Source organism: Rattus norvegicus, chromosome 6 (genome assembly GCF_021556685.1).
Source record: "Rattus norvegicus strain SHRSP/BbbUtx chromosome 6, alternate assembly SHRSP_T2T, whole genome shotgun sequence".
Lineage (NCBI taxonomy): Eukaryota > Metazoa > Chordata > Mammalia > Rodentia > Muridae > Rattus > Rattus norvegicus.
In genome coordinates, this window is record NC_141539.1 from 36,621,232 (window position 1) to 36,645,000 (window position 23,769).

A 23,769-nucleotide genomic window follows, 5' to 3' on the forward strand; every position below is an offset into this window, starting at 1 on the left:
CAGGCCCACCAATTCCTGCCACTCAGCACAAATACTTCTCAGCCTCATACCGTTAATGGAGACTGACACATGAAACTCTGTGTCTTAATAGATCTATATTTATATCTAGCTTGTTTCAAGTTCAATTTGCAAGGAAGCCTTATCTTCATTGCTATCAAATATGCTACTTACCCTGCTATTTCCACCTGCCAGCCCCTGACGTTAGGATCTCACTACAGTGAACCCTATAACTTCCTCCCCAACTTGCACAGACAGGCTTTCTGGGAACTTATTTTATCATGTCTGCACTCACAGTGCTTCCTGGGTCTTCCCTTCATCTCTTTAACTTCACTTCTCAACAATGCTCTGTCAAAGGCTGACTGCTCAACCAAGCATTTTTTTGACCTTTAGAATCATCTTGCAAGTGACCTCACAGTTTGACCTAGAACACACACACACACACACACACACACACACACACACACACACAGAGAGAGAGAGAGAGAGAGAGACCCTAAAAGTTAACTCAAGCAGCACTGTGATACATTTTTTATTTGCGTTTATTGCAATTATTTATAATTTTGATCTTTCTTCCAATTAGATGTCTAGACCTGTATGACAGGAATCAAACTTCATCCTATTCATATTTCTAACACAGATTATCACGTAGGTGTGTAGTAAGTGTTTATGGAATAATTTCTCTTAAAATATAGTGTTATTGCATGGTACTATGGGTCAAATATAAATAAATAAAATAAAAATAATCTTGTTACAAAAAAGAGAATCTGCTTATGTCAAAAAGAAATTTTAAAAAATGCTTAAACTAAAACTTGTTTACCTTATCATTCTTTCATAACATTGTCTAATTTCAATTTTTGGCACTTTGTTCATTTCAGAATATTTGCTCTCAAGGATTTTGGGGTGATCAATTTTTCTTGTTTAACTTAACAATGTAAGAGAAGAAGCCATAGACTTCTAGATCCCAAGTCCCTCAAACAAAGGCTTATACTGAAGAGTCACCTACCAGCTACCTTCAAAACACAGTAGAAATCCTTAAATTCCCAGTCTCTGAGTAATGTGGTGAATATAGACTTGATAAATGTGGCGTTGGAGAGAAGACTCAAGAGTTAAAAGCACTCATTGCTCCTCGACAGGACCCAGTTTCATACATCAACATGGCAGCTCACAATAGTCTATGACTCAAGTTTCAGGAGATCTTGACACCTTCTTATGGCCTCCATAGACACCGTGCATGAATATGGTACACAAATATAATGCAGGCAAAATGCTCATACACATAAAATAGAATAAAAAAATTTAAAAGTACCAAGAAATGTATGTTCCCATTTCTCCTTATCTTCGGTAGACCTTTGAGTGTCTACTATGCTCCATATATATCATAAAAGATACTAGAGATTTGGTGGCTTGTGAAGAAGCGCCCATCTCAAAGGAGCTCATTGTTTAGAAGATGACTGTAGTGACACAAAGGTATATGATATGGGTGAGAGTTCTAGAGAAAACATCAAAGACAAGAAGCAAGGAAATGTCAAGGAATCCCTCAAATACATCTTTAGGAAACTTAAGTTAACTTCTGGGTAAACAGATCTATTTGCAGGGGGTTGGGAGTAGGGGATTTTAAATGTACATGTTCATGGATACCAAAGATCTTTTAATTAAAACCCTAGTTGACTTGCGTAAACAAGTAAATAGCAAGAGTTTCGTGTACTATGCAACAAAGTACTTTATTTTTGTCTTCTGTATAAGGATTCTTGACCAAAGTTTTTTTTTTGTTTTTTAGTTTTTTAATGAGACATTGTTACAGCATTACATTGATTGATTTGCACTGATGAAGCCACATTGCGTTGGCAGCATTATGAAGCCGGATACACTCATTCCATCTGATTTCATTGTCAGATCGAATTGATCATGCAGCTGTTTGGCTAGTTGTCTGATGGCTGGCCATAACACAGATGACTAGTTTTCTAATTTCAGTCATAGGAACCCTAGAAAAAAAGATACCTTGTAAATACCAGCACCATTCAACAATATCAGACTCAATATTGCCTCATTTCCAGAGGTGGAAGCCAGATTTACCACTGAGTGAAATGTAGTCAAGTCTGGATAAGAAAGACAATCTTATTTAATAATACTTATAAAAATAAATAAATAGCATATTCAACAGAAATATGCATTTATGTAAGTCAATTTGTGCAAAGATAACAATATTTTGAGTCAAAGTAAAGATGTGAAGAACTTGGACAGAAGAGCCACAGCCCTTGAATGATACAAGTGAGCAGCTGGTAGTAGTTATGTTTATGGTCTCTTGAGATCAGTCATGTCAGAATAACCATGGTTAAGTGGCTATATAACTGTGCTGGTAACAGGATGCCTGTGAAAACTACACTAGTGACAGTTTTCTGAAACCAACCCAGCAGTTCTGCCCTGCCATATTTGAACCTTAAGCCTTTTCACTTTGTATACAGGTCTATAAAATTTAAATTAGCTGTATGGATAAACTAAACCCAAATGAAATCATTTTAGCTCTTCTATTTGACTTTGCATGAAGCCACTTACTCATTTCTTACTCAGAGCCATAGCAAGTGCACCAGAATGTTCTGGATGAACTTCAGATTTTGGTATGGAATTAACATATTTGTGAACTGGTATCAACATTCTGAATTATTAACCCCTCACTATTCAATATCTCCATTCAACACTGGGCAGAGCTGAAATCTAGATGGAAACATTGTCCAAATCATTAATCACAATTGTCTTACTTTGAGTAATTATTGTAGCAACATGGAATTTATAGATGAATCTAGAAAATGTCAGAAAAATGACATATATGTATATACATATATACCTACATATATGTACCTACATGTTCACAAACACAATACACACACTATGTGTGTGTGTGTGTATATACATACATACATATATATATATATATATATATATATATATATATATATATCCTTATCCCCTCTTCATCCTGAGGGACCATTACTCTTGTTAATTACTCACTCTGAGTAGAAGATCAATTATCTCCAGATCATATATTTTGTGTGCTCTAACAATACATCAAAGCTATCAGGCTACACTTGGAAATCCCTGAAATCCACTAGTTCACTAAATCACTTCTTTTTATTACACCTTTCGTTTATTTACTAATTCAATAAAATTTGGTTGTGCACCACGAATCTAGAGGCACTAAGAAGTTACATATTAATAAATATCATCATTATATTTGGCAGAACAGAGATTATCAAATCTTGCCAGTAAGCAACTGTGAAGATATAGGGGGGAGGGATGGCAGAGAAAAACATGAAAGAAGAGGGGAATTGGGTGGGAAGAAGAAAAGGATCAAGAGCAGTACAAGAGCAAGAGAAGCCAATGGGTGTGGTCAACATGATCTAAGTATATTATATAAATGTGTAAAATGTAGTAAGGAAACTCATTATCATATATTACTAATACACATCAATAAAAATATCTAAAAGCTTCAGTATGCTACACATTGACAAAAAGTTGATAAATACTAATTTTGTAGAACCACTGAACTGCAAGGATAAATAATAGCAGTTTTTTGGTGTACTTGATTTCTCGTGTGTGGAGTCACAATGGATTGGACCAGGAAAAGCAGCAGCTGTGTCAGCACTGCTGGAGGCAGAAGGTGACTCACTTGAACATCATCATTTAACACTGTGATCTTGATAGAAACCCAAATGGGAAAACCAGTAGATGTACAAATAAATAGATATGGTTCTGTTGAGAAAAGGTCAAGGGCTTATAAACTAGATAGGGTTGCTAGCTGCTAAAATGAGCTGAACCCAGTGACATCCTTCATTGAAGGAAGCAAAGTATATGTCTGGAAAAGACATGAGAAGAGTTATAAGAAAACTGAAGCAGGAAAGAAACAGAAGTCAGACTAAACTACAAATGTTGTTTCTGGTTCACACATAGATTCATTAAAGAAAAATAAGAAAAGGAAGAATACTTAAGGAAAAACTTAGGATGGCTCCGCTTATGAAAATATAGGTCAAAGCCTCTGAATCCAAAATTAGGAATTAAAATAATAACATTAAAATTAAAGGAAGGCATCAGCAAGTGTATACTGTGGGGAGGAAGATGTCCTGAATGAAGGCTGGGCAATTAAAACACAAATTTATCAGCAGAAATATTCTCTGAACATCCCACAGGTTGGACTTTAAAGGAACTATGAAAATATTGTTCCAAGAATAATTGAAAAATCATATATACAAAGATGCCCCAACATATAAAAAAGACACGTGCTCCACTATGTTCATTGCAGCCTTATTTATAATAGCCAGAAGCTGGAAAGAACCCAGATGCCCTTCAACAGAGGAATGGATACAGAAAATGTGGTACATCTACACAATGGAATATTACTCAGCTATCAAAAACAATGACTTTATGAAATTCATAGGCAAATGGTCGGAAATGGAAAATATCATCCTGAGTGAGGATTGGGTTAATCACAGAAAAACACACATGGTATGCACTCATTGATAAGTGGCTATTAGCCCAAATGCTTGAATTACCCTAGATGCCTAGAACAAATGAAACTCAAGACGGATGATCAAAATGTGAATGCTTCACTCCTTCTTTAAAAGGGGAACAAGAATACCCTTGGCAGGGAATAGAGAGGCAAAGATTAAAACAGAGACTGAAGGAACACCCATTCAGAGCCTGCCCCACATGTGGCCCATGCATATACAGCCATCCAATTAGACAAGATGGATGAAGCAAAGAAGTGCAGGCCGACAGGAGCCGGATGTAGATCTCTCCCAAGAGACACAGCCAGAATACAGCAAACACAGAGGCAAATGCCAGCAGCAAACCACTGAATTGAGAATAGGACCCCTGCTGAAGGAATCAGAGAAAGAAGTGGAAGAGCTTGAAGGGGCTCGAGACCCCATATGTACAACAATGCCAAGCAACCAGAGCTTCCAGGGACTAAGCCACTACCTAAAGACTATACATGGACTGACCCTGGACTCTGACCTCATAGGTAGCAATGAATATCCTAGTAAGAGCACCAGTGGAAGGGGAAGCCCTGGGTCCTGCTAAGACTGAACCCCCAGTGAACTAGATTGTTGGGGGAAGGGCGGCAAGGGGGGGAGGATGGGGAGGGGAACACCCATAAAGAAGGGGAGGGGGATGTTTGCCCGGAAACCGGGAAAGGGAATAACACTCGAAATGTATATAAGAAATACTCAAGTTAATAAAAAACAATCTAATGAAAAGTGACATCAACAAACGGAAAGTCTAAATTATTTTAGGATTAGATATTCTGGAGAAAAAATAAAATTGAAATTCTCTAGAGGGAAAAATGTAACTCTACAGTTCATTGGCATGAGAAAGAATAAGTGAACTTGAAAACAGATCATGAAACCTTATCCAGCCCAAGGGCAGAAGGAAGAGCAGGAGGGCCGGTGGAGGAGGAAAAGAAGGAAACAGAGAAGGAAAGATGAAGAAGAAGAGGATGAGGAAGAGGAGGAGGAGGAAGGAAGGAAGAAAAGAAAGGAAGGAAGGAAGGAAGGAAGGAAGGAAGGAAGGAAGGGAGGGAGGGAGGGAGAGGGAAGAGAGAGAGAGAGAGAGAGAGAGAAAGAGAGAGAGAGAAAGAGAGAGAGAGAGAGAGAGGAAGAAAGGTAACAGAGGAATCTACACAACATAAAGCACACTAACAAACTTAGAAACAAAAACTTACAGGAGGGATCAAAGTATCAGGGAATATACCCACCAAAAAAATGCTCCACCACACCACAAAGACACATGCTCCACTATGCAGCCTTATTTATAATAGCCAAAAACAAGAAACAAACCAGATGTCCATCAACTGAAGAATGGATACAGCAAATGTGATTAATTTACACAATGGAATACTAAACAGCTTTTCAAAACAAAAACATCATGTACTTTGCAAGCAAATGGATAGAACTAGAAAATATCATCATTAGTGAGATAACCAAGACCCAAAAGGATGCACATGGTATGTACTCACTGAGAGTAGATATTAGCCAAAAAGTACAGAATACCCATGATACAACCAAGAGGTGGTAAGAAGTTTAACAAGAAGAAAGGCCCAAGTGAGGATGCTTCAGTCCCACTTAGAAGGGGGAATGAAATCATCACTGGAGGCACAGGGAGAGAGGACTTGGGTGGGAGAGGGAAGGGGGAAAGAGGGGCAAGATCAGGTATGGGGGGGCAGAGGAGAGAAGCCCTGAGGGCCAGCAAAATGAAGAGAAATATGTAGTTGTGGAGGGTGGGGTGGGCATAACCTCTAGAAAAACTCTGAGACCTGGGATGTGAGCAAACCCCAGGACTCAATGGGGGTGACTTTAACTGATATGCCCAACAGAGGGGAAATGGAACCAGAAGAGACCACCTATAGTCAGACAGGACCCCCAGTGGAGGAATGGGGACACCAAATTACCTTCAATTTTTTTTATCTAGAATTGTTCCTGTCTAGAAGAAATGCAGGGACAAAAATGGAGCAAGGACTGAAGGAAAAGTCAGCCAATGACTGGCCCAAATTAGGATCCATCCCATGAGTGGGCACCAAATGCTGACACTATTACTAATGCTATATATGTGCTTGCAAACAGGAGCCTAGCATGGATGTCCTCTGAGAGGCTCGTACCAGCAGTTGACTAAACCCGACAGATAAATATAGCCAACCACTGGACTGAGGTCAGGAATCCCTATGTAAGAATTAGGGGAGGATTGAAAGAGCTGAAAGGGATGGCAGCTCCATAGGAAGATTAACAGAGCCAACTAACCTGGAACCCTGGGAGCTCCCAGAGACTAAACCACCAACCAAAGAGCATACATGGGCTGGTCCAAGTCCGTGGCATATATGTAGCCGAGAACTGCCCTGTCTGACCTCAGTTGGAGAGGATGTGTGCCTAATTCTGTAAAGACTTGATGCCCCAGGGCAGGGGCCTGGGGGGCAGAACCCTTTCAGAGGCAAATCGAGTATGGGGTGGAGATCTCCGGGGCTGGGATTGGGAGGGGGCAACATTTGGGATGTAAATAAGTACATTTATTAAACCAACAACAACAACAAAAACACCTCACACAGTCCAAATAGCTAAGATCGAAAACTCAGTTGACAGCAAATACTGGGGAGGATGTAGAGAAAGAGGTACACTCCTCCATTGTTGGTAGAATTGCAAGCTGGTACAACCACTCTGGAAATCAGTCTGGCAGTTCCTCAGAAAATTAGACATAGTACTTACTGCCTAAGGACTAAACTATACCACTCCAGAGCATATACCCAAAAAGTGCTCCAACATTTAACAAGGACATATGTTCCACTATGTTCATAGCAGCCTTATTTATAATAGCAGAGCTGGAAAGAACCCAGATGTCCTTCAACAGAGGAATTTATACAGAAAATGTAGTACATCTACACAGTGGAGTACTACTCGGCTATTACAAGCAATGACTTCATGAAATTCTTAGGCAAATGGATGGATCTAGAAAATATCATCCTGAGTGAGGTTACCCAATCACAAAAGAACACACATGGTATGCACTCACTGATAAGTGGATATTAGCCCAAAAGCTCAGAATACCAAAGATACAATTACAGACCATATGAAACTCAAGAAAAGAGAAGTCCAAAATGAGGCTGCTTCAGTCCTTCTTAGAAGGAGGAACAAAATACACACAGGAAGTGGAGAGTAGGAGGAACTTGAGAGAAAGAGAGGAGGGAGACAGGGTAAGGGGGGCAGAATCAGATATGGGAGGAGACAGGGATGATATACAGAGGGTCAGGAATTTGTACAGAAGTTTGTAGCAATGAGGGATGGGGAACTGGGGATAGCTACCAGCAAGTCCCAGATGCCAGGAAAGCAAGATGCTCCCAGGACCCAACAGGGATGAGATTAGCTGAAATGACCAACAAAGGGGAGGGAGAATCTATAGAGACCATAGCTAAAGGTTAGGCAGTTCCACCAGAGAACTGCAGCTGATAAACGACTTCAGCAAAGGGACTAGATAAAAAATTAACTCAAACGAATCAGTAGTCTTCCTCTGCTCAAAGGATAAACAGGCTGAGAAAGAAATTAAGGAAACGACACCCTTCACAATAGCCACATAGAATATAAAATACCTTGCTGTGACTGTAAGCAAACAAGTGAAAGATCTGTATGACAAGAACGTCAAGTCTCTGAAGAAAGAAGTCAAAGATCTCAGAAGATGAAAAGATCTCCCATGTTCATGGATTGGCAGGATTGATAAAGTAAAAATGGCCATCTTGCCATTTGCCTTACAACTCAAATCTTTATAGCATTGGAAGGAGCAATTTGCAAATTCCTTTGGTAAAGGAAAAAACCCAGGATAGCAAAAACTAGTCTCAACAATTAAAGAACTTCTGAGGGAACCACCATCCTTGACCTCAAGCTGTATTACAGAGCAATAGTGGTAAAAACTACAAGATTTGGAGCAGAGACTGAAGGATTGGTCATTCAGAGTCTGCCCCACCTGGGGATCCAGCCTTATAGCCACCAAATCCAGACAATATTGTAGAGGTCAGGAAGTGCATGCTGTCAGGAGCCTGATATTGCTGTCTCCTGAGAGGCTCTGCCAGAGTATGACAAATACAAAGGCAAATGCCCACAGCCAACCATTGACTTGAGAATGGGGCCCCACTGGAGGAATTAAAGAAAGGATTGAGGGAGCTGAAGGGGTTTGCAACCCCATAAGAACAACAATACCAACCAACCAGAACTCTCAGGTACTAAATCAGTACCCAAAGAGTACACATGGACAGACCCATGGCTCCAGCTGCATATGTAGCAAATGATAACCTTGTTGGGCACCAGAGAGAGGAGAAGCCCTTGGTCCTGCCAAGGCTAGACTCCCCTCCTCCCCCAGTGTAGGGGAATGTCAGGGCAGGAAGGTGGGAAAGGGTGGGTAGTTGGGTAGAGGAAAGGGGATAACACTTGAAATGTAAATAAAAATATCCAATAAAACAAAACAAATCTCTCTCTCTCTCTCTCTCTCTCTCTCTCTCTCTCTCTCTCTCTCTCTCTCTCTCTCTCTCTCTCACACACACACACACACACACACACACACAGCTGCATGGTATTGCTACAGAGACAGGCAGGTAGATCGAGGGAAGAGAAACTTTTTTTAAATTAATCTAATTTTTCACTTTACATCTCAATATCATCTCCCTTTCCACTCAGTACAGAAGGGGGAAGATCTTTGTTCCCATTCCCCCTTCTCCTCTGAGATGAGGAGCCCCCTCTGGGTATCCCACCTCCCTCCCCTGACACAGGAATTCAAGAAACTGCAGGACTAGGCACATCTTCTTTCACTGAGGTCAGACAAGGAACCCCAATTAGAGGAAGAGGATTTACAAGTAACAGATATAAGGACCGCCCTAACTCCAGTCATTGGGGAAACCTCATGGAGATCAGGCTACACATCTGCTACACAGGTGCCAGGCAGGGTGAGGGGTAGGTGTACCTGTGCTCAGTTTTTCGTTGGTGGTTCAGTTTCTTGAAGCCCCAAAGCGTCCAGGTTAGTAGATTCTGTTGGTCTTCTTTTGGAGTCCTTGTCCTCTTCAGGTCCCTCAGTCTTTCTGTCAACTCTTCTATAAGACACCCTGAGTTCTGTCTAATGGTAGGCTGTGGGTCTCTGCATCTCTTTCCATTGACTGCTGGGTGGAGCCTCTCAGAGGACAGTTATGCTAGGCTCCTGTCTGCAAGCAAAACAGAGTATCATTAAAAGTGTCAGGGATTGGTTCTTGCCCGTGGGGTGGGTTTCGGTTTGGGCCAATCACTGGTTGGGTATTCCCTCTGTCTCTGCTCTTTGTCCCTGCATATGTTGTAAGAAGGATACATTTTGGGTCAAAGGTTTATGGGTGGGTTGCTGTCCTTATCCCTTCACTGGGAGTCCTGGCTGTCTACAGGAAGTGGCAACTTCAGGATCCATATCCCCCACTCAACTAGAGTTGCACCCACAGACACCCAGAGGCCTCTCCTCATTCTAGGTCTCTGGCACATCTTAGAGATTGCTGCCCCTCCCCTCAATCCAGCTGCCATTTTCTATTCTCTCCCCTGCTCTCCCTATACCTGATCTGCCCCCAATGACTTTCTTCCTAATCCCGCCTCCTACCTAGTTCCCTCCATCAATCCACCTCTGATATCTATTTTGTTTCCCTTTCTAAGAAAGATCCAACCACCGTCCCTTGAGCCATCCTTGTTATTTGGCTTCATTAGGTCTTTTGATTATAGCATAGTTGTCCTGTACTTTGTGGCTAATACCCACTTATAAGTGAGTACATACCATGCATTTTTTAGGGTCTAGGTTACCTCACTCAGGATGACATTTTCTAGTTCTGTCCATGTGTCTTCAAAATTCGTGATACTTTTGTTTTCAATCACTGAGTAGTATTCCATTTTGCAAATAAACCACATTTGCTATATCCATTCTTCAGTTGAGAGACATCTAAATTGTTTCCAGTTTCTGGTTATTAGGAATAAAGCCACTATGAACACAGTTGAGCAAATATCCTTGTGGGATAGGGGAGCATTTTTCCACGAGGGGTAGACCTCAGTCTTGAGGTGGAACTATAGTCCAGAAATATTCTTGCCCAAAGAAAAGACAGGGACAAAAAATGGAGCAGAGACTGAAGGAAGAATAATCTGGGGGCTGCCCCACCTGGAGATCCATCCTGTAGACACCAACACTCCCCTAGCCCCAGACATTGTTGCCGTTGCTGAGAAGCACTTGCTGAAAGGAACCTGGTGTGACTGCTCCTTGGGAGGCTCTTCCAGCAACTAACCAATGCAGATGTGGATGCTTGGAGCCAACCATCAAACTGAGCTCAGGGACCCCAGTGGGGGAGCTGGCATAAGAACTAGAGGAGCAGAGGGGAATTGCAACCCTATAGGAAGAACAATGTTGGCTAGCTGGGACTAGACCACCAACCAAGAAGTGTACAGGGAGGGATCCATGGCTCCAGATACATATGTAGCAGAGGATGGCCTTATCTGACATCAATGGGAAAGGAAGCCCTTGGTCCTGTGGAGGTTTGATGACCCAGCATAGGAGGATGATGGAGTGGGGGAGAGGGAGAGGGAGAGGGGGGATGGGTGAGGGAATACCCTTATAGAGGCAAAAAGGAGGGGGAAAGGGCAAGTGTGGGATGGGGTGGTTGTGGAGGGGTAACTGGGAAGTGGGAGATCATTTGAGATATAAACGAATGGAATGATTATTAAAAACATAATAAAACATGTATATTTTTAAAGAAAGAATCTAGCAAACTGATTTTCAGAGTGGTTATACAAATTTACACTCCCACCAGCAATGTAAGGAGTGTACCTTGCTCAGAATCCTCCCTTGAGCTGTTAATGTTGGCCATTCTGATGGTATAGGGTAGAATCTCAGAGTCTTTGATTTTCATTTCCCTGTTAACTAAGAATGTGGAACATTTCTTTAAGTGCTTCTCAGTCAGAGTTTTCTTGGGTGAGAATTATCTGTTTAGCTCTGTATCCCATTTTTAATTGGGTTATTTGGGATGTTGGTGTCTAGTTTCTTGAATTTTATATGTATTTTAGATATTAGCCTTCAGTTGAACGTAGGGTTGTATTTTTTTCCAATCTGTAGAATGCCAATTTGTCCTATTGACAGTATCCTTTGCCTTAGAGAAGCTTTTCAATTTCATGCTGGTCCATTCATTAATTGTTGATCTTAGTGCCTTACCCAGTGGTTTTTCTGTTCAGGAATTTGTCTCCTGTATCAATTAGTGTATCTGGTTATCACTGAGGTCTTTGCTCCACTTGGACTTGAGTTTGGTGCAGGGTGACAAATATAAATCTATTTTCATTCTTCTACATGCAGACATCCAGATAGACTAGCACTATTTATTGAAGATGCTCTCCCTTTTCTTGTATTGTTTTGGCTTCTTTGTCAAAAATTGAGTGTCCAAATGTATGTGGATTTATTTCTGAGCCTTCTATTTGATTCCATTGATTCACCCATCTGTTTCTATATCAATACCCTGTAGAGTTTTTTTTATTACTAATACCCAAATTATGAGTACAGCTTCAGGTCAAGGATGGTGATCCTCCAGAAGTTCTTTTTACTGTTCAGGATTGTTTTGACTTTCCTGATTTTCGTTTTTCCAGTTGAGAATTGTTCTTTCAAGGTCTGTAAAGAATTGCATTGAAATTTTGATGGAAAATGCATCAAATCTATACATTGTTTTTGGAATAAGATGGCTATTTTCACTATGTTAATCCTGCTGACCCATGAGCATGGGAGATGTTTCTATTTTCTGATATCTTCCTCAATTTCTTTCTTCAGAGACTTGAAGTTCTTGTCATACAAGTCTTTCACTTGCTTGGTTAGAGTCACATTAAGGTATTTTATATTGTCTGTGGCTATTGTAAATGGGATGGTCTCCCTAACTTCTTTCTCAGTCTGTTTATTGTTTTTATAAATGAGGGCTACTTATTTCTTTGAGTTAATTTTGTATTCTGCAATTTTGCCTAAGGTGTTTATCAGTTGTAGAAGTTCTCTGGTAGAATTTTGGGGGTCACTTATATACAGTATCATATTTGTGAATAGTGATACTTTAACTTCCTTTCCAATTTGTCTTCTATTGATCTCCTTTCATTGTCTTATTGATCTATCTAGAACTTTAAAGTACTGTATTGAGGAGGGAGAAAGAGAGTGGACAGCTTTGTCTTTTCCCTGATTTTACTGAAATTGCTTTAAGTTTCTCTCCATTTAATTTGATGTTGGCTATTGGCTTGCTGTATATTGCCTTTATTATATTTTAGTGAAGCTAATTTTAAAGAAGAAACAGTTTTGTCTCACATATGCTTATCCTGGTGGCAATTTTACTGTTATAATATTATTAGTATTTTTTGGAGTGGAAATAAGTGGGATATTATGATATTTTCCTCATAATTTGATCATTATACTGGTTCTCACACTTCTTTTTTAAATTTTTGGACTATTTGAGATCTCAGTTGTTTGAGTTATGGATGTTCAAACTGTAATTATCTAAAGTCAAAAAAACTAGGGACCTAGCAGAACAGAGTTTGTTTTGTTTTGTTTTGTTTTGTATCTTGTTGTACTTTATTTGCTGTAATTCAAAAGTTAAAAGTATTCTGAGCAGGATAATACCTGAAGCTACATATTGTGATTCTGAGAAAAACAACCAAGAAATTACAACAAATATATTAAAAATAAATCAATGGAGGACTTGAGGTGGAAGCTATGTAGGACTGATCTGATACAAAAAGAAAAGGCACGGGGGGAGGGGATGTGAACTAAGAACGCCATACAGATGTAATGGCAAATAGTGAGGCACTGACCTTAATGACCAGGACACCCTTGGCAAAATGATAAAGATTGTCAGGCTGAGTAAAAATGCAAAGCCTGCTCACAGCTGCCTATAAGAGAAACACATTAAATTCAAAGACAAAAGTAGATTGAAAGTAAAATAATGGAAAGCTAAAATATATATTAACCACAAAAGAGCCGTTCACTGTAGTCATTTCACACAAAATAGACTTTAAGGCAAGAAATATTAGGGGTGTCAAAGAGGAATGTTTTAAAAGCACGAAAGTCTCCACACGCCAGAAAGATGTAAGGATTATTAAATATGCATATACATAACAAGAAAGTCACAAAATACATGAAGCAAATCTTGATGCAAATGAAAGGAGACGTAGATGATTTAATAATACTTGAAAATTTAAATGCTCAAACATTGGCAAAAAGCATCCCAAAAGCAAATCTACAGATGCTCAGAAGACATTCGTAACCCTGTCAAGCACACTGTCTGAACCAATGTCAATCACATAGCTCAGGGTCTGCAGCGCACTGATACATATATAGGGAAAATACCCAGAGCACACCACGCTGAGATCAGATGAGTCTCTGCAAATTGAAAGTCTAGAAATTATGTTAGAGAGCTATAAACCAACAACAGAAGCAAATCTGAGACAACCAAAATAATTAGACCTTAAACAATAGGCTTTATATTATTTATAGAGCAAAATGCTAAATCATGAGATTGCTTGAATAATAGAAATTATATGAATGCAATGTAAGAAAATTTAAAAGATATACAATATCATGGGTACATGCATATCTGTAACTATAAATACCTGAATCAGAAATAAAATGGTTACAAGTTAACAGTCTAGGTTCCACATTAACAAAATGTAAAGAGAACAAACTAAATCTAAAACAAAGAAAATTAAGTATATTAATTCAATTTAATACATACAAAATAGGACAACTCAATGTTACTTCTACAAATAAAATGAGCAATGAGAAAATACTCTAAGAAAGAATGACTAACATTCTTCTACATGGGAGAGCATACCTGTAAGACTGCCCTTAATAGGTAAAGGTGGAAAAATTAAAAGGTCAAGGTCAGCCCAAGCTATGTTGCAATTTTGAGGAGACCCTGGATATGTGAGACTATCTTAAAACAAACAAACAAACAAAAAAAGAAGTAACAATAAAGAACAACTGATAAAAATAAAGTGATTGGATTATCACAATTAATAATAAAATGGGAACTGTTATCATTTTATACAAATTTAAATAATTAAAATTAATATTAGCATAACTGTATCCCAGCAATTGTAATTAGCTAAGCTAGAAACGTGAGTTTATTCTCAGAAGGACATCAACTAACACAGTTTACTCAGGAAGAAAAATAAAATAGAATCTAGGATCTATCTAGTGTATGATAGGTTCATTGAATTAGCAATTAAAGATATTCTGACACAGAAAATTTTAGGCACAGGTAGCTTTCCTTATAAAAATAATTACAGAAAAATTATATTATTCAAGTTCTTTTAGAAAACATATTAGAACTAAATATGTTATAAGATATTATATGAGACCAGCATTCTATGACACCAAAACATGTTAACAAGAAGTATTACTGCTAGAAACCAATGTCCATTTTGAGTAGTGTGTAGGGGGGTGTGGTGGGGGAGAACCTGTCACAGAGTAAATGTGGAGGTCAGAGGACAGCTATTAGGAGTCAGTGTTTTTGTGCAAATTGTGATGATCCAGGGATGAAATCAAGCAAGCACATACCGTGCAACCCTGCCATCCCTAGACTTACAGAAAATCAGCCACAGGAAGCATTAGCTCAAAGTTAACTGTAGAAGGCATTGTAGTCCTTGTGCTCACAGATAAGCTCTAGGAATCTGGAATGTTGAACACACAGGGATGTTCTTTCAAAGGAAGGGACACATAACCTGTGAGCCACCCAGAATGTTTTAAACAGAAATGGCTAATAGCCCAGAGACCTTTGCACGATCTGTGTTACCAAGACCACAAAGGATCCCCCTAAAACTTATTCCATGAGCTTGTTTCAGTGTATAGAACCCGTCTTTGTGGAAGGTGTCGTGTACTTTACAAACAGTTCCAATAGAGTCTTGTCCAATCTTTATTTAGCTTACTTTGTGGCTTGGAGTACTCACAGGATTGAGTTAATTATCACCAGGGACATTTTCACCAAATTGTGCTTAAATATGCCTAGAATAAATTACCTTGGGTCAGACTCCTCACCTTTGAACCAACACTAACTACTTAGTAACATTGAACTGAACTGCCTGCTTGCTTTCCCAGATCATTGTTCTTCTGTCCATGGTGGTAACTATGACTCCTGACATCAGCCACTGACCTCATGCAAAAAATCTAAAACTACAATATTATTCAAATAAAAGTATGAGAATAAAATAGGAGGTTTTAGAATCAGAAAGAGGCTAAAACCTCCAGGCAGGACAAGTAAACAAAATTGTGGTGGGGAGTAGGAAACATTTGTGTTTGAATGGACACATTGAAGAAATGCAGAGACCAAACATAAAAAAGAACATCATTGGGAAACGCACTTAACAAAGACTTTCACCCATAATATACAATATAGTTTATATCCTCAGTTTAATAACAATGTGGATAGTTTAGTATGGCGTGGTATAAGACATATGATAATCCAAACACACACACACACACACACACACACACACACACACACACACACACACACACAAATAAAGATTGAGATAAAGACACGAATAGCCACTTTAAAAAACTTGCAACAGCTTGTCTGTATCAAGGAAGATGTACAAGTGGTTTCATGATAGAAGTCTTGCCTACAAATAACGGGCTTGTGAAAAGCTGCCATGTATGTGATTAAAGAGATTAATTCTAACCCCCCAACAGATACCATCCAATCCTTAAATAGAATTATAAAAATATCTGGTCATGCTAAACTTTGACAAGGTTATTAACAACAGAAAACCAACATGTGTTGGTGCTGGAAACTTAAAGTGGCATCACCACTTTGAAAAACTATTTAAGTTTCCTAAAGAGAAAAACATGAACTGGCTATATGAAACCAGCAATTCTGATCTTAACAGTCCACCCAAGAGAAATGAAAATGTGTCCACACAATGATTTATATAAAAAATGCTCATAAAAGCAGTTTATAACAGTCTAAACTAAACAATCCAAATATTTATTAACTGGTAAATGGTTCATATAACAAAATGTGGTATTTTACATCCATACCATGAACTATTCAGCAATATAAAGAAATGAAATATTGATTCATTCTGTAGTGTTTATGAACCTCCGAAACAGGACTGCAAATGAAAGAAGCTAGACAACAGAGATTACAGACTACATGATTTCATTTATAGGAAATTCCCAGGGGAAAAAAAGAGATAACAAATTTATAGACACAGAAATCAGTTCAGTGGATGCCTTTAGCAGGAGCTGAGTGGGATTACAGTGGTACTTATAGCTAAAGAGATCATGGGAGTTGTTAGTGCAATGAAAATGTCCTTATATAATACAAAGCCACACTGAGTAAAGGTAAATAAAGAAAGTTCTGAAACAAAATTACTTTCCAAATCATATAACAGGAGTGTGGCGGCAATCACACAACAAAAATAAATATTTCTTGCCCTCAAATCCTATCAGCAACCAATTTTTTATGGATCCAAGACTGAGATATCTAGGTATGGTCTTACCTGGAGTCAAAGTTGTACAATTATGTAGGCGGCACTGGAATTCAAATCCAATACTGAAAAAGACAAATTAGAATGTGTAACCCCAGTGAATACTATTTGAAACTCTAGAAATAAGAGCTTTGTGTTTACAATATTTAGGGGTCATTTTCCTTCTCCTTGAGAGAACTAAGATACTAGACAACAGTTGGATTTTGAAGTGAGCTCATTTGAGCATTAAGAACATAGTCCATGGGAAGGAGGACTGAGTAATTCTGAGGGCTTCATGGTAATGAAGTTCAGACTCTTCCTTGCACTCCCCTGTTCCAGGTATCATTCTTTAACCAGATCTCTATAAGCACCAATTCTCCTCTTCATAAAGAATAATATTTGAAAATCAAAAACAAAAACAAACAAACTAAAACCAGGCATGAGCTGTATGCAGATACTTGTAGAATATTTTCTCCCAATCACATTATAAAACACATGGGAACTAGAGGAAGCATAGACAATTAACAGTTGGCCTTAAACATTTTGTTGTTTTGTGTTTCAGAGCTGGAACTTCATGCTGGCCTCATTACAGGGATCTGGAAAACTAACAGAATGTTTGCATACAAGCCTGCTGAGATGAACCATCTGAGGTGTTCGACCAGGTGAGTCAAGACTGACAGACATTACCTCTCACCTGTGGGGTCTCTCTTCTATCCAGATCACGGGCTCTATTTCTGTCTTGGAAGAGAAAACCCACTCATGTCAGAGCTACAAAGACATCTGGGATTCCTGAATCTTCCTGGGAGTCAAAGCTCCAAGGACGGAATAACTATGAATATTAACTACAGTGGGGAACAAAGAAATTAAGAAACAAACGCACAACAGAATAAAACTGGGAAGGAAAAAGAAGTGGGGGAGAGAGAGAGGGTAAGGGTAAGCATCCAGAATTATCACAGTGTAAAACACAGAGGAGAAGCCCTTGTGTTCAATTACACCCACATGCTTTGAGTGGTTTTGGATACTTAAGTCGTTCCTCAAACTATTTGATGTGAAGTCAAACAGTAAGACCTGCCTTTAAGACTCTTCCAGGTGCCTGGAGGACAGAAATGTTATATAGCTGTTTATATGAGATATGAAGGCATGAGAATATTCACAAGGAAATAATAACCACTTCTGCTTTTACCATGCAGGATTTTTACAAATCCCAGCAATTAAAAAATAGTTCTAAAATGTTTTATGCAAAGAAGTGTCTCAAACCTTAGAGCTGATTTAGCTGTGTGCATTCAAGGCAAGGATAGACACTTGTGTCCTCTTGATACCACAGGAGTCTAGAGAAGTGACACTAGGAAGCAGTGAGTGGGGTTTTCCTTTCAGCACTGGGGACAAGAGTATGTCATTTAAATAGTAAGGTCCCATATGGAAAAGGCGATTTCATTTAATCTTGCAATATATATTTTCAAGTGCTAGAGAGCAAACCTAGAGCTTCAACCACACTAGGTACAGTGTGCACACAACTCTACTAGTTAGCATTCTTTGAAGGGACAAAACTGATAGGATGAATATATTTCTGGTTAGAGATTTTAGATTGGCTTGCAAGGATATGGGCTAGGGAGTACAATGTCTGCCTTCACCATGAAGAGACAGAGAACCGGGTGCTGTTCAGCATATGAAGCTAGAAGCCTTGGCATTCCCAATGTGTTACTGAAGGCCTGTAGCATCGGTTCTCTTCCTAGATCCCTTTGGGAGGGCACTTCAGATATTCTGCATATCACATATTTACAGTGTAATCCGTAACAGTAGAAACATTGCAGTTAGGAAGGAACTATGAAATAATTGTATGGTTGAGGGTCACCGCAACCTGAGGAACCACTGTATTAAAGGATCGAAGCATTAGGAACATTGACAACAACTGTCTATCAGGATTCCTGGAGGGCCACTGGTCTGCAATCCATACAGGAAGGCTAAAACACCAGATACTAATGCTACCAAAGAATGCAAGCATCAGTGGTGACAGCATCAATAAATTGACAACGAAGTAGATAAACTTGCCAGCACAACCTGAAGGCAAGGAGGCAAAGGCAAAAGCCTTTTCTCTTACAGACTGCTTCTTGCTCTGCTGAGACTGGAAGGTGTTACTCACATTTAGGGTGGATCACTCCACTTCAATTAAACCAATCAAGATAGTCCCTCCCAGGTGTGACCAGGAGCTTGTTCCTTTGGTTGATTCCAGTTCCAGTCAAGTTGACAACCAAGATTAACCACTATGGCAGCCCGTGTTTGACTTCTTAATCACGAGAAAGACTAGAAGTTGCCTAAATTGTCCTTGAGCCCATTCTACAGAACAGAATGGCCACCCCTACATTCCCTGCCAATAGCAGAGATCTGCCTCACGAGGCATAGCTTCTCCTCACAAGAATTATGCCTTCACCCCATCTCCAGTCACTCTTACAGCAAATGTCTTCCCTCTCTACCTATCGTGTGAGTCTGTTTTATAAACCAGGTTGTAGAAGATGGTAGCAAGCCTTCTGGACCTGTGTGTCACCCTCTGGGAGGAAGTGTTCAGAAAGAGATTGCCGGGGGCTGAGTAGTTCAGGAAGGGGCAAAGTCAAGAAGGCAATTCTAGAGCTGGGCGTGAAATGTGAAGGAAATGGAGCAAAATGACACAGCCCATAATTAGAACAGCATTTCGAGTGATGGAGATAACGCAAAACTCTCTTGACGGATATTTTGAGTAATCAACTTTCTTTACCAAGCATGGACTCTGAGTGGTTCTGATAATACATTTAATCATTTTTCCCTTTTACACATAATGGCACATTAACCACAAATAACAAATAGTAGTAATTATCTCCTCAACGAATGTAGAGTGAAACCATTTCTGCAATCCCAATGCCTTGTTTATCGGTAATAGGATGAGCGCATGTGGACACATGCATGTTGAGGAGGGGCAAGAGGTAATGTCAATCAATGGTATTCATAAACACAACTTACAGGCAGACCTTGCATAATTTAGACTCTCCCCTGGCTGGCGGCTTCCGCAAGTTGGCATGCTTTAAGTTACATTACCATTTTGATTGAATGAACAGGGTCAATAACATCACTTTTTCTCATCCAAGGAAAGAAAATTATTCTGAATCAAATCATCAATCAATGCATGTAATCAGTCTGTTTAAAATACCTTGGGCTCTCATACTGCTCGCTCTTCCTGGGAAGACAATTGAAAAAGCCACAGTTTGGACCGACTTGGTAATCCTACCACATCCCCACCAAAGTACTCAGAGGCCAGCTTGGATACAGCATGTGCCGTTATTAACAAGATTATGGCAAGGGAATCATTTGAGAACTTAAGATTCTGCACTCTGAGACCTCCAATATCTTCGTTCATTTGCATATAATTGTTTGTCCCTTACCTCCCCATACCATACAGCTGTGCCACTTTCCCTATAATTTCTAGAGGTTAATGGCTTTTTTCCCCTCTAAATTCAAAGTCAACACAAACTGACACTCAAGTCAAGAAAATGTGCTTTCCGGAGTGCTGTGACGACACTTAGCAGTCTGTACATTGTGAAAAATGTATTTGATCAAGGAACTTTGGCTAGCAGCATGGATGCACGCTGTTTTACTTCCGAAATAAAAGGATTAATCCTCGTCTTCCACTTAATGGTAGTAAAACAGTCTGAGGCATCTCACGCCGCACAAATCTACTTAGCCTGCACTCTCGGCCTCCTTTTGGGCAAGCAAATATAACTATCAAGCACAAAAGTGGAACAAAATAACAGATTTTTGAAGCTCCCCCCTGAATGTCGGGGCTAATTAGCAGGCAGCTGGAGCTGAGTGGGTTTCGAGTGCAGCAATCATCCTCACGATACTCGTGATTCCTCTGACCAGGCACAAGCATTGGGAGAACTGGACTGGGGGCAGGGAAGGGGAGAAGAAAACTAAGTGAGTGACTGGGCTCCTCCCAACACTGCCTGGGTATGTGGTCCTCACACCATAAGGGTATGCCTCTCAACTGTTACATGTGTACTCTCTCCTTTGTAAATCGCTATAGAGGGATATTTCTAAAAATGTTTCAATGTGATATCTCAAGGTGGCTAAAAAAAAGATGTATATGGGAAATATTGACCAATTTTACAGAAATAGACATGGAAGTGGGTCCTGTATGGAATTGGAGAAATGTCGTGGGAGATGAATAAGATCAAAACACACCGTATACATGTATGAAAATTTCAAAGAACAAGTACAAATACTATTTAAAAATTATTATTCAAACATACTCAAGACAGGAGAAGTCAATGAGCAAAATTCAGAAACCAGGTGTTTTGAGAGTCATAGGTAAGAGAAAAGCCACAACATGTGTAGGTCCACCTATGTTGTGGCATGGACCAGCACTTGATATTTTTTAAAAAGTCATATAATGTGTACGTATGCTCCGTGTTTATCAGTGGACTTTCAGGTAATATCTCAATGGTGTCCATCTTACTTTTACTGTGAATAACTCTCTGGTAAACATTAATAAATATTGGTTTATAAATAATAGAAACTGTTTAAATCTCTATTTTCACTTCCCTTGGATGTATGTAGGTGTGTGCGTGTGCGTGTGCGTGTGTGTGTGTGTGTGTGTGTGTGTGTGTTTGTAAGATACATATATGTGTGTTTATGTGCATGTGTATTTTAGGATACTTATGTGTATATATGTGCCTATATGTGTATGTATGTAGGATATTATATGTGTGTGTGCGTATAATGCCAGCTTAAAACACATAAACACTATAAAATCTATTAGAAAGGTGTTGTTTGAGACTTTTCTGTTATTTTCCAGGACATCTGTAGCATAAATTGAAAGGATTACCCCCAAAAGCAGAGAAAAGTGGGAAATGAAATGCTCTGATGTCAAAGTGAGAAGGAAAGATACATCCAAACGAGAGGAAGTCAGCCATTAGTGAGAAAATAGGATAGTTATAACAGCAAGGGATCCAATACACAGAAGACAAAGGTATTCATCCTTACGTTTTGGAAAATCAAGCAATCCCAAACAAAATATAAAACAAGAAATCACTCTCAGATGAGGTCAGGACACTCCTTCCTGAAGCTGGAGGCCTGCCACACAAGCATGGCATACAAATAAAAAATGAAGAAGCAAGAACAAAATACCATATTTGGATTTTTTCAAAGACATTTTAACAGCCAACTTCTTGGTAGTTAAAGAAAAATGTACATGTCAGCAGTGCCATGTAAAAATATCATCCAATCCAGACTTATATATACAGCAGTGCTACCTTTAAAGAGAGGGTAAAACAAATGTTTTTAGACAACTGAAATTTGGAAGAGCCTATTGTTAAGAAGCCTTTACTTGAGGAAAACAAATTCACAAAACAACAAGGAGAAGCAATATTATCCCAGGGGGAAAAAGATGAAGTACAAGGATGTATAAACAATATAAACCAAACATGATACACGTGTTCATACATAAAACATGGGATAAGGAAAGAAACAGTAAGACATAACTGAAATATTGAATAATAATTACAAGTAAGAAGAATAGAGATAAGAGATGTCAGACCTTAGCCGGTCTAGTTTGGTAAGTTGTCTAGGGGAGCATTCAATTTCTTTAGTCAAAAAAAAAATGTTAAACTTCTAGATGGTTGGCTGCAAGCTGGCGATGGCTTTCTAGGAGTGTCTGCTGTCACCTAATTACAGGACCCCATGAACATATGACTTGACATGAAAAAGGTGAATCGAAGTGGAAAGTCAGTTTGAAGCAAGGTCTGGAGGAAGAGGTGCACTAATTCATGACCAGCTGGTCTATCTAACGGACGCCTGTTTCTAAAAGGAGACAAGAGTAGATTTGAGGTTTCCAGTCAACTAACCATGTGTGTGTGTGTGTGTGTGTGTGTGTGTGTGTGTAAGAGAGACAGAGACAGAGATGTGCAGATATGGTTGCATGAGTGTGGAAGCCAGAGGATAATATGTAAAATCCATTTCCTTGCTCATCCTCTAATTGTTTGTTTGTTTTCAAGACATACTCTTTCACTGAACCAGACATTCATCCATCCAGCAAAAATGACTGACAAATGAGCCTCACATGCCCCTTCTGATTGCCTACCCCTCTGAGGGTTCTAGGGCTGCATCACCAGGCTGGACCTTCTATTTTGTGGCGTCTGGAGATCAGAACTCATAACCTCCTGCTTCAGTGGCAAGCACTTTGGTATGACATTATATTGAGATGACCTATATAACATAAGTATTTTATACTGAATTATGAATATGGGCAAAATGTCCTCACAGTCATCATTAGATGTGGAACACATAGAAGAGAAAGATGCTGTGAGAAAGGCTCGAGGAAACATGGCTGTCTTTAAGGTAGAACAGAGGTTACCTATAATAGCCAGGAAAAGAGAGAAAATGAGCTCTCTCCCTAGAGCTTCTAAATGGGAGAATGCACTCTTCTGACAGCTTGTATAAGCCCAGTGAGACTCCTTCCCAACCCCTGGCCTCCAGGACTGTTAGGAATATGCTTGGCTTTTCAGGTACCACACTGTGTAACTCCTTCCAACAGCAATAGAAAGCTGGCCAGTGACTACTTGAAAAATACTAGAATGTTATCGAGTGCAAAATAGTGCAAGCAAAAGAATTCAGTCAGAATAAAAATCAATCTGAACAAATGTCCTGGCAGGAGCAACAGAGATAGACAACAAAAGGACAGAGATGTTCTGGCCTGTGGTGTCTTGTAGGAGCCAAAATTGGGACCTCTCATTCCTAAATG

General features: G+C 39.4%; 1 long non-coding RNA gene across 1 annotated transcript in view; it reads right to left on the bottom strand.

The window, feature by feature from the left end:
* Positions 1-1,702: 1,702 nt before the first annotated feature.
* LOC108351199 (uncharacterized) overlaps positions 1,703-23,769 on the bottom strand; it is a 128,326-nt gene continuing 106,259 nt past the window's right edge. Inside the window, exons 5-8 of the long non-coding RNA XR_015623446.1 lie at positions 17,037-17,089; positions 13,347-13,424; positions 9,484-9,718; positions 1,703-1,982 (exon numbers count right to left, since the gene is read on the bottom strand). This is a non-coding gene — a long non-coding RNA (uncharacterized LOC108351199). The remainder of the gene's footprint in view (positions 1,983-9,483; positions 9,719-13,346; positions 13,425-17,036; positions 17,090-23,769) is intronic.